Below are 11,691 nucleotides of genomic sequence, written 5' to 3' on the forward strand. Positions count from 1 at the left end.
CACAACTTTAATGCTAAAAAAAAACCTTCATAGTAGGCTCCTAATAATTAATCCCTGTTCAGAGCTGGCGGTGGTGGCACATGCCTTTAATCCCAGCACTTGGGAGGCAGAGGCAGGTGGATCTCTGTGAGTTCGAGGCCAGCTTGATCTACAAGAGCTAGTAGGACAGGCTCCGAAGCCACAGAGAAACTCTGTCTCAAAAAAGCAAAACAAAACAACAACAAAAAAGAATATCTACTCTGAAGTTATCAGACTGACACCCAGTGATGCCCTTCAGCTTCTTGGACTCTCTCTCTCTCTCTCTCTCTCTCTCTCTCTCTCTCTCTCTCTTTCTCTCTCTCCATCCTTTCTTTGAAGTGATAGGGATGGAACCTGGGAGTCTCATGTATCCCAGGCCAGTCCCTGTATTTCTTTTTCTTTTTTTTTCTTTTTAGGTGGAACCTAAAACTGACTGGCCTGGAACTCACTATGTAGAGTTCCATGCTAGCTTCAAACTCACAGGCATCTGCCGATTCTGCCTCCTGGGATTAAATGCAATGGCCATCATGTCCTGCTAGCCCCTGTATTTTAATAAACTAGTTAGTCTAGTCAACTAGAATGTAATTCCTATTTCTGGTTGGGGCTATGGGTTCCACGTTTTCTCAGATTACAGTCACGGTGTCTGTAATTATTCCACTATTAATGAGGCCAGCTTTAACAATCCTAGCACAGCGTGGCAAGTACTGTTACAAGGACAAAGAAGGGACTGAGCGACATCAGGAAGAAGCAAGCCGAGGAAGACCCCATGCTTATCTATGGGGAGAATACTTTATTTATAAAATTTATAAATTTCTCAATAAATCCTTGTTTGTTTGTTTTGGGGATAGGGTTTCACTGCGTGTCTCTAACTGACTTGGAACTCACTATATAGACTAGGCTGACCTTGAACTGATAGATTCTGCACAGACCAGCCCAGAGGCTTGTCTCCCGAGTGATTCCAGATCTCAGCAGGTTGACAGTATTAACCCACATAGCCTCTGTTTATCCCATGCTCTGTGAAGACTGATGTCCAATTGTGAGGTACCGCCACGGCCTGCCTGGGCATGTCATGTGTAGAATAAGCCTCTGTTCTGCTTCCTTCTTACAATTCCATGAAATCGGAATCCCAAAACTCAACCCAAAAAAGATACAGCGAATGAACTGAGTCCTCTAGGAAACGAATTTGGCAGGTTGTAACAAAAGTCTTTTGAAGGTGTCCGACATCTGAAGCATTCATCCTTGAAATCATTGGTTAATTCCCAGCTCAGCCTTATCTTAGACCAGACGGAACCAAACCGCAGGCCAGCCAGACTCCCAGGAGGACAGCCACACTAGAGAGAGAGAGAGAGAGAGAGAGAGAGAGAGAGAGAGAGAGAGAGAGGGGCTCTTTCTAAGGCAAAGGCACACCCACTCTTACTGGAAGGACGATATTAGGTCTTCCAACTAGAGCTGTCCCCACTCCTCCCACAAACCCGTGGAAGCTGCAGAGCCATTCCCAATGTCGCCAGCACAATTTGTCCTCAAAGGTCTGGGCCTCATGGCCCCCATGCTGTGGGCCATCTGTTCATGGGTTCTTTGGTAAGAGGTCTGAGCATGTTCTGGGCTTGAGGAAGCAACAGGGAGCCTGCAGGCTCTTCTGTCAGGGAAGGACTTCCCAGACTGGAAGACACCACAACAGAGGGTGTCTTGCCCAAAGATCTCAAGGCTTGGTAGTTGGTTCTTATCTACGACTAACAAATAAAACTAACAAAGAGGAACTAGAATTGTTCCAAACCCTAAATCTCTAATAAATCTTAAGCATCTTGATCTCTTTTGTAGGGGTTTTGAGAAAAACAGGATTGAAAAAGTAGATGTTTCCAATGACTAGTAAGTGAAGACGCCAAGGCCTAACGAGGCCCAGCGATTTATCCCATGTGGGGCGGGAAGCCGGGAAAAGAGCTCATGCCCTTCCTCACTTTCCAGCCTCCCTTCACTTCCCACCATGAGCCTCTCTCCACTCTCCCATCTCCGAGTCAGCAGGATGGAGTGTCTGAGGCCCTGGTGGCTTTGCAGCTTGGACACTGTGTTCCCCTGGCTTGGTTTTGTATGGACTTGAGCGTGGAGGGAGTCAGTAGTCCAGACAGCATCCACATCCCTTTGATGTACTGGAAGTGAACACTGGGCTGTGACTTAAACACACCGAGCTCTTGTCTCCCTACCAGGGCCAAGAGCATCTGCACGCTGGGAATGGCTGCTGTTGGGTGGTTCCTCTCTGCACCCTTCACACAGGCTGCAGGCAAGTCTACGACACTTCTGCCGCATGGGATATTTTCTTGGGAATATCTAGGTCAGACTACAAAGTCCTCCAAGGATAACCTCTGACCTGACTCCGGCTTGCTCTGAAGGGTGTGGAAGGAGTGACCAGGAGTTCTTGCCACATCGGGTGGGGGCATAGTCGGGGATCCGCTCCATCTATGTGCTAACATGACCTGGGAGGGCATGTGTGGGCTGTTCATGTTCCAGCTAAGCTGTGCCAGAGGTTCAGGTTCTACATGTGCATTTAGGTCGGGGGGCGGGGCAGGGGCACCACTGACTCAGCTGTGAGGCCCTGAACATTCACCAGGTGAATGGATCCTGAGACACGAATGTGATGATTTCTTCTGGTGTCTGGGTAGACTGGCCCTTGGTGGATATTCCAGTTTGGAGCCCTGGGCTGTGCTGAGGCTAACTGGTCCTGGGGGCAGCTCCTAGTTCTGGATGTGCACTAGGAGAAGGTGCTTGGGAAGAACAATAGAGGGTATCTGAAGGTCAGAGCAAGGGAAGATTGTGACTTAAAAGCTGGGTTGGCTTCTCCAGGCCCACACCAAGGAGTTCTCTGTTAACCCCGAAGACAAAGCAGTGACTTCCACTGGGGAACCTCTTCTCTTTCAGATCATGGCCTTCCCTCTACACCAAATATAGACATCTGTGCTACCAATTTCACTTCAAAATAAATTTAAAAGCATTTAAACTTAGTTGAGAAGCATTGCACCACTGGTATGTTTTAGTGTTTAATGGCATTGGAAGGTAGTTAACTAAATATACCTATAAAATGCCCAGCATTAGAATTAGGTAGCTTGCATAGTGACAGGTTGGCAAGTTAGAATGACAGAGGGAATAGGTGCAAAAATTTATGACATTTAAAGAACAAAACCCTACAAACAGGTGCATGCCTGTGTATGTATTAGCACTGAACAGACACAGAAATGTGTTTGGACTTTGAGGCTTTTGTTTATTAATTTGTTTGAGACAGAGTTTCACTGGTGCCCATGCTGGCCTTGAACTTGGGATCTTCCCACCTCATTCTCCCAGCTGCTGAGATTACAGGTATACACTTTTTATAAATCCCAGAAGGATGTGTGCTAAGCCATAGCAGTGCTCTCTGCAGAGTGGGAGGAGGCACAGGGGAGCACAGGCACCTTTCCTTTCTGAAGGCACCCCAGAACTACCCTGCTACCTCCCAAGAGCACTGTAAAATACCCAGCAGGAAAAGGAGGAGGAACAGAACAGAAAGCTCCCTGAAGCCCAGCCTGCTGCCCCCAGCCCAGCAGATCCATCCTGAGGGTTTCCTGGAGCGACAGATTTTAAAGTTCCCAAGGCAGCAAGCATCATTCGAACCGCTGTACCCGGTCTTCAAAGCAATTCTCCCAAGTCAGCAGACAGGGTGTGGATTTCAACTTACAAAGGTCTGAGCAGAGACTCAAGACAGTACAGTGGCTTGCTTGAGGTCTCATAGGAAGTGGTAACTGTGAAGAGATTGGAAGGAACCCAGCTCTTTCCAGTCCCCGCTGCATCCTGCAGGAGGCTTTTAGAAGCACGGACCCCCACACCCACCCAGTTGGAGGGCTCAACAACATCTTCCTCCGACATCGCTCTGATGCAGTGTGTACCTTTAGCCTTTCTGATGGAGGCATGCTTTAGAAAGAGCAGGAATTGCCTGTGGACACAGGCACTCCCAGCTCCACGGACAGTCTCACTTTCCCAGGCCTCATCTGAGTCTGAGATAAACATGTCTGACTCCTTGACGCTGTGGGTGTGTGCATGCGTGTGAAGGGGCAGTATGATACAAACAGCATTTTACAGCTGGAGGAGGTGTTAGGCTTACAGATTGAACCGCCACTTCTCTTTCTGGGAAGTTAGACTAACACCATGAACATATCTGCAAAGGGGGCAATGCCGACAGAGATCTGCCGCTGCGCGGGATACACGGTGGGTCCCTCAATGGGAAAGGCTTCATAGAGTTCAGAAATGGGCCAGCCCAGCTGCTATTTACCTTGGTTTAATTTGGGGAACTCCTGTGTCTGGGAATTTTGCTATTTCTTCTAGATTTTTCCCGTTTTTATAATATAAATTTTCAAAGTAGAACCCCAAGGGTCCCCGGGTCCCCTTTATTTCATTGAAATCTTGTATGTCCCCCCCGTCACCTCTAATTTTAAAGATTTATTTATATGTGCATATGTGTGAATGTATTTGGTGCCACAGAGGCCAGAGGAGGGTGTGGGATCCTCTGGAACTGGAGTTATGGGCTATTGGGACATGCCCTACATGGGTGCTGGGACCTGAACTTCAGTCTTCTGGAAAAACAGGAAGTGCTCTTAACTCTTGAGGCATTTCCCAGTCCCTAGTCTCTATTTTTAATTTGGGTCTTTTCTTTTGATTAGTTTGGCTAAAGGTTTGTTGATCTTATTTATCTTCTCAAAGGCCCAACCCTATACTTCATTTATTATTCATATCACTTGGCTAGTCTCTATCAAAAATAATCAGGAGTGGGATGGAGAGGTGGCTCAGGGGTTAAGAGAACTAGCTGCTCTTCCAGAGGTACTGAGTTCAATTCCCAGCACCCACATGGTAGCTCACAACCATCTGTAATGAGATCTGATGCCCTCTTCTAACCTGCAGACATGCATGCAGGCAGAACATTGTATATGTAATAAATAAATCTTAAAAAAAATAATCAGTGTCCAGTGTCAGACAGTGCCTGGACTTCAACGGTGTCTGCCAGATTCAGCAACACAAGGTTATCCAGGAAGGGGACAAGACATGCAGGAGGAAATAGGTAAGTAGGTAGGTAGGAAGGTAGATATATGGACAGGAGGCAAGATATGCGGGAAGAGATGGGCAGGTAGGCAGACAGACAGACAGTGAGTGTAAGCAGAGATGTTGACTAAAGCTCTGAAGGGGAAAAGGACAGGAGCTTCAGAGTGAACCTGGATAGAAGGGGGCTTTGTATATTTTTTCCCATTTTGTTTTGGAGTTTAAGAGGTGAGAGAAATATACTGTCTCTAAACATGAAGTGGGAGAGGGGATGCTTTGAACCCTTTTCGGTCTGGACTGCCACCCGATTTTAGAACTACAGACAGAGCCAATTAAGACTAAAACTAAAACAACAGTGGCAATTTCAACCCCAAAGCCAAGAAAAGACATGGTGTAGAAAGCAGTGTTTGCGGAGGTGTGGACTGTGAGAGTCCGGGGGCTCCTAGAGCAGGGCTGGTGTCAGACAGGCGTGCAGACAGACATAGGAAATGGACACAGAACAAGGGCTCCACCCTCCCCTACTCTGAGGAGGCAAGCAAACCTCTCACATGAAACATTTTCCCTCACCATGTGGAGTTAGACATATAGAGAGCTAGACTTTTAGTTTTGATTTTACTGAGTTAATAGGGCCATTCATTTCAGTGTTCAACCAGCAATGCATGAATGAGCCCGCTACCCAATGCCTGCCCACTCCTCCATCTCCACCTGATAGGATAGATTCTGTAAATCTAATGGATTGAAAATGGTCTTCAACATGCTGTTAATAAACATTTTTCTCACGGGTGGTGGTGGCACACGCCTTTAATCCCAGCACTTGAGAGGCAGAGGCAGACAGATTCCTGAGTTTGAGGCCAGTCTAGTTTACGGTTAGCTCCCAGAACAGGCAGGCTACATATAGAAACCCTGTCTTGGAAAACCAATAAATAAATAAATTAATAAGAAAAGCCCATTATCTCTAAAAGACTGAAGCTTGGAGAACCTACAACCACCACTTTACTAAACCAGCACACTCCCTAGCTACACTCTGGGTACTGTCCTTACGCCCACAGGTAGGTGCGGTCTTCACTTCTCGTCAAGACACCTTGTCTTTGAAACAGAGACCATTACTCAAAGCCACAACCGATCAAAATACAGAGTTGTGGAGCCAGTCTCAATGGGTCCATCTACAGACCAACTCCTGCACCTAAGGCTCAGGGAACATTGTGGGAGAGGGGGCAGAAAGAGTCTCAGAACTGGAGCATCAGGGAGTTTGCAGTGAGATGGTTTCTCCTACCAATGTCAGAATCCACACCTGAAGGGCGTGGCCGATCACTAGTTAAAAATTAACCAGACTAGCTTAATATAAAAGATTTAGCTTTAATAAACAGAAGAAAGGAAAACTTACAAAACCAGCGTTCCAGAAATCTGGGGACACAGGGGGCAAAAGAGAGAGGAAGCGGCAAGGGCACATGGATCTTTTATTTGTTTTGTGTGGCCCCAGAGGGACACACCCTAAACTGAATGTGATTGGCTGAAGTTCCCCATCACACACCCATAATCTCACCAACATGACCCAAGCAAACAACAATAGACATGCCAAAGTGGATGGGGAAAGCTCATGAGGTCTCAACACCATACAAGGAATTATTGGCTGCTAGGCATTGGTGGTGCACACCTCTAACCCCAAAATTCAGGAGGCAGAGGTGGGAGATCTCTGTGAGTATGACGACAGCCTGGTCTACAGAGCACATTCCAGGACAGCCAGGACTACACAGAGAAAAACAAACTACAGGCAACTAGGGAACCCTGAAGTGGGAGACCGTCTTCCCTGGAGGAGAGCACACTAAGTGGTCATCCGGTTCCAAATGGCCAGCCCCGAAAACACACACATAAGTACCACGATACAGACTGAGCAGGTAGTGCTAGTGTACGGGTGGATGTGTACATACACATACGCATGTAGCAACAATTAATGGGTGAAGAGACTATGAATTTGAAAGAAAGCAAGGAGGGCTATATGGGAAGGTTAGGAGGGATAAGAGGGAAGGGAGAATTGATGTGATACTATTATAGTCTCAAAAAAAAAAAAGAGAAAAAAAAGATTGGAGTTGAGTATCTTTTCCTCTGCTTCAGAGCCATCTGTAACCTTTTGTTACAGATGCTTCTGTTTCTTATGTTCTCCGGTGCTGCAGCTCTCGGCTGGGCTCTGTGGTTTGCTCAGGGATCTCATGACCCAGTCAAAGTTAAACTATAGTAATAAAAGACATCTCACCCTAACACATGACCTTTGTAACCACATTGCACCCACAGGTTTATTTTTATTACATTATTTGTGTGTGTGTGTGTGTGTGTGTGTGTAAATATATGCCATGGTGCACACTGGAGGTCAGAGGACAACGTTCAGGAGTCCGTTTTCTCCTCCAACCATGTTAGTTCCAGGATCAAAGTTAGGCTGTCAGACTTGATGGCAAGTACATTTACCCGCTGAGCCTTCTTGCTGGCCTAAAGGTTTGTTGATGTTGTTACTTGTTTTGTACTTTTAGATTCTGAAACTAGATTAAGTTTAAATAATGGAGCAGAAACTTCAAATATATATTTTCATATACTTCTACAGATTGGACACATTCCTATAACTAGTATCAGATCAAGAAATGATGTTCGAGGAACGTCAGAAGTCCCTCTCAATAGTCCCTGCATCAACTCTTTCCAGAAACGTTACTAATTGATCCCATTTTTCCACTTTAACCTGCCTGATGTCATCACACAACTTAAACTGCAAAATCCAAATGACAGAGACCAGCTAGTCACTCACCTAGGGTCTTTTAAAGTTCAAAAGCCTTAAAGAGAAGCTGAGAAGCTGTCACCCCACGCCCTCTGCTGGCCAGAAGTAACTACAAGAAAACGGTCTCGCCTCTAGTGTGGGAATCCAGCTCAGGCTGTGGCCAATTTACCAGGAACCAGGAGAGGTGAACTGAGTCAGGTCGTTTATAAGGCATGACTATAGTAGTCCTCTCACTTCCTATTCTGTCCTCCAACATCCGAGGAAAGCAGCTGCTTAAATAACAGAGTACGGCAGCTTTGGAGCCCACAAAGAGTGCAGAGAGAACGCCAATCCCTATCTACCCAGCCCTTGCCTATTCCCCCAAACAAGAGCACGTGGTGAAAAGTCCCACTGCTCAGATCAGTGAGCTTAGGCTCACTAAGGCTTAGGGGACCAGCAGTCATTAGTTGTGGCTCTACAATGCCAATAAGCACCTGGGAGTCTTTGCTGAGATGACCGACTGGTGGAGGGCTCTGTAAGATTGCTCGTTCATTCAACACGGCGCAGGCCTGTGCAAGACATGGGGACACAAGATGTGAGTCCTGCTCTGATGAAGGGACCACAAAGTGCCCCTGGAGCACCAATACAAGGGTACCTAAGTTACACACGTAGAAATGAGATGGCAGGGGCTGAGGGGAGAAAACATGGCAGGTGTTTCTAGACCTCCAGAAACTCAGATTGCCTGCAGGCAAGCCTGGGGAACATTGTCTTGATTGATGTTTGATTGGGGAGGGCTCAGGCCATTCCTGGGCAAGTGGTCCTGGGAGATATAAGCAAAATGTGCAAGCCAGAAGGATGAAGCGTGTAAGCATCCTCCAGGGTCTGTTTCTGCCTCCTGGTTTGGGTTTCTCCTTCCTTCTGAACAGGGACTAGCATGTGTAGGCCAAATAAACCCTTTCTTCCCCAAGTCGGTTTTGATCATGGTGCTTTTATTACAGGATAGATTTCTAACCAAGACCCCGAGGTAAAAGGCTAGATGATCACTGAAAGAGGTGGGTCCCTGAACACGAGTGGAGTGTCACAGTTCTGGAGCTGGGGAGGGGCCTAGCATTGGCAGGTGACAGGCAGAGGCTTGAAGACTGTAGGGAAAGTCACGCTCACTTAGGACAAGTCCTGAAGGTCACAGTCCAAAAGTCTTTGTCATGATGTCCTGATCAAATCAGAAGGACTGACTCCATGTATCTTTGTAACCCGAGGCTGTGCTTTCATTCCCAGACACCCAGTCTTGAGAAATCACACAGAAACTTGTATTAATTGCAAACTGTTTGGCCTATTAGCTCAGGCTTATTATTAACTAGCATTTACAACTTAAATTAACCCCATTTCTATTATCCTGTATTTTACCATGAGCTCATGGCTTGTTACCTCACATCTTGTTTCTTCAGTGGCTACTGGCATCTCCCTGACTCTGCTTCTTTTTCCCTTTATCTTTGCTTGGGTTTCCCACCTGGCTCTATTCTGTCTGGCTATTGGCCAAATAAGCTTCTTTATTAGCCAATGGTAATAAAACATATTCACAGCATACAGAAGGGCATCACACACCATATCTCAACTGGTGTTCTATACACCAGATACCCACTGATTAACACACAGAACGTATCCTCTTATTAGCTGATTTTTGCTTTCACTTGGAGTTCCAATTCTTTATGGCCCAATCCAATATCCCATTTCTCAAGGCTGGTCGATCCTCCTGAATTCCCTCAGTGAACTGGGTCACCTTCTGTGTCCAGCACCCTGAAACACTAGTCTCTCCAAAACTCGCTCCATCCTGTAGCCCTTATTTCTCTTAGACTCACCTGCTTTCTCAGGTGAGATAAACTACTAACTGGCATGCTGCCATCATGAAAATAGTTCATGACATTCTGGACAAAGTCCAGGCTTCAGCCACAACTGGTCTAAATCCTCTCTTTACCTTTGCCCGGGCAGGCCTGCTTTTTGAGCCTTAAGAATACCTCTCCAAAGCACTGCCATAGCAGGCCATGTTCCTTTCTGCTATCTACAAATCACACTACGCTCTGAATCTGTGGCTCGCTAAGGACCCCACGAACTTACTTCTCAGGGCTTTTGCACAGCAGTGGGCAAGCGGCCGTTGCTCAGTGAGGTCTGTGTAAGGAGTAGCTGCGAAGAGGCACCTGCCAGGCTGTGTTCTCTGCCCTTTCAGTCTTCCCAAACGATTACTATCCACCCCCCCCCAACCTACTCAGGCAACAGGAAACGTTTTCAGATAATTGTGAAGAATAAAGACATTTAAATGGCCGCAGTGAACATTAGCAGGTTTGGCCAGTAATTACCGAGTGCGAGGTTTGTACGACACAAGACTTTAGGTCCTGGGGACATCATATTTTCAACTCTAAATTTTCTCTTTTCTGTTTCATTTTTGGCATTCACCGAACTCAGGGTGTCATGCATGCTGGACAGATGCTCCACCACTGAGCAATCTTCCTAGCCCAAGATAGCTTTTTAAAGACTCACCATTTCTTGGCGGTGCAATTAGGAGGGAAAAAAATTGTGGGGAAATATACATCTAAGACTTAATTATCCAGTAGTGATAAAGACAGAGACCAAGTCTTTGTCCTCAGGGTAGCTTCTATGTGAGCAATAGTAAATTACTATAGTAAAGGGACACTGAAATGTCATAGCGGTTATTAAGGAAAAAATGAACGGCTTGGAGGGCAGAAGAGGATTTGGGAGTGAAAGAGACTGTTGGAGTAGTCATGGAGGCCCCTCTGGGGAAAGGGCTTGAGCAGAGACCTGAATAACAAAATGAACTGTGGGTAAACAATGTTCTAGGAGAGGAAACAGCAAATCTGGGAAGCTTTGGGAGAGAAAACCCTGGTGGGTTCAAGCCACACAAGGCGAGGACAGCTGAAACAGGGTCCCAGATCTGGACGGTCAATTTCCTCAAACCCACAGCGCTGCTGTCAGGAGGGACGGTGTAGCCACATTGTTCCTTACTTTCTGTGTATCTCCAGGCAGGGCAAAGGGACACATTCCCAGAAAGTGTCTCACTTTATGGAGTTGTACTCACACAAACAGATGTTTTAACTTTTTAATACTTACTATCATAGTAAATAAAAATAAGGTAAATGGAGGTCATCAGAATTGTGCTGAGTGTCTACGAACTCTCAAGGACTGTGTTCTTTTCTATAGCAATTCCTCAGTGACCCAGAGATCATCTTTCCTGGGGAGCTGCAGAGATTTTTACCAAACAATGCTCTGAAAGGGTAAGCTTAAAAACACCTGTTTGGTCTTGACGCAAATCAGCTGGCAACGCCTGAGGGAGCAATTCAGTTTTCCTTTATTACTATTTCCAGATGTTGAGAGAAGCTGTGGATGAAAAGGTTTGTAGCACAATAAAAAAGGAATCTTGTTTATTCTTATGTGTTACTGATGTGTGTATGTGTGGATACACATGTGAAGGAAGGTTGCAACTTGATGGAGTTGGCTCTCACCTTCCCAAGGATGATTCCAGGGACCAGGCTCCGGTCATCGGGCTCTGTGGCATGCCTTTACCCACAGAGCTATTCTCCTAACCTAACTTATTAGCACTGTGTAACACGGGATAAGTTAAGCTAATACGGTAGGCTATCTTAGCTCCTTGAATCTCAGACTTCTGTAGCTGTCGGATGTGTAAAATCAGGAATATTAAATTTGAGGAAATTCAGTACAGAGTAGCTAGGTTATTAGCACTACTGAGTTACAAGGGGGTTTTTGTTTGTTTTTCATTGTGGACCAGTTACTGCACAGCAGGAGTCTAGTAAGAGTTTTATTCAGGCACCATTACATGCTTAACAGATGTTCCTTAACTTAGGAGGGGGACA

This window comes from Myodes glareolus, chromosome 10, assembly GCF_982192425.1.
Source record: "Myodes glareolus chromosome 10, mMyoGla1.1, whole genome shotgun sequence".
NCBI classification, from domain to species: Eukaryota; Metazoa; Chordata; class Mammalia; order Rodentia; family Cricetidae; genus Myodes; species Myodes glareolus.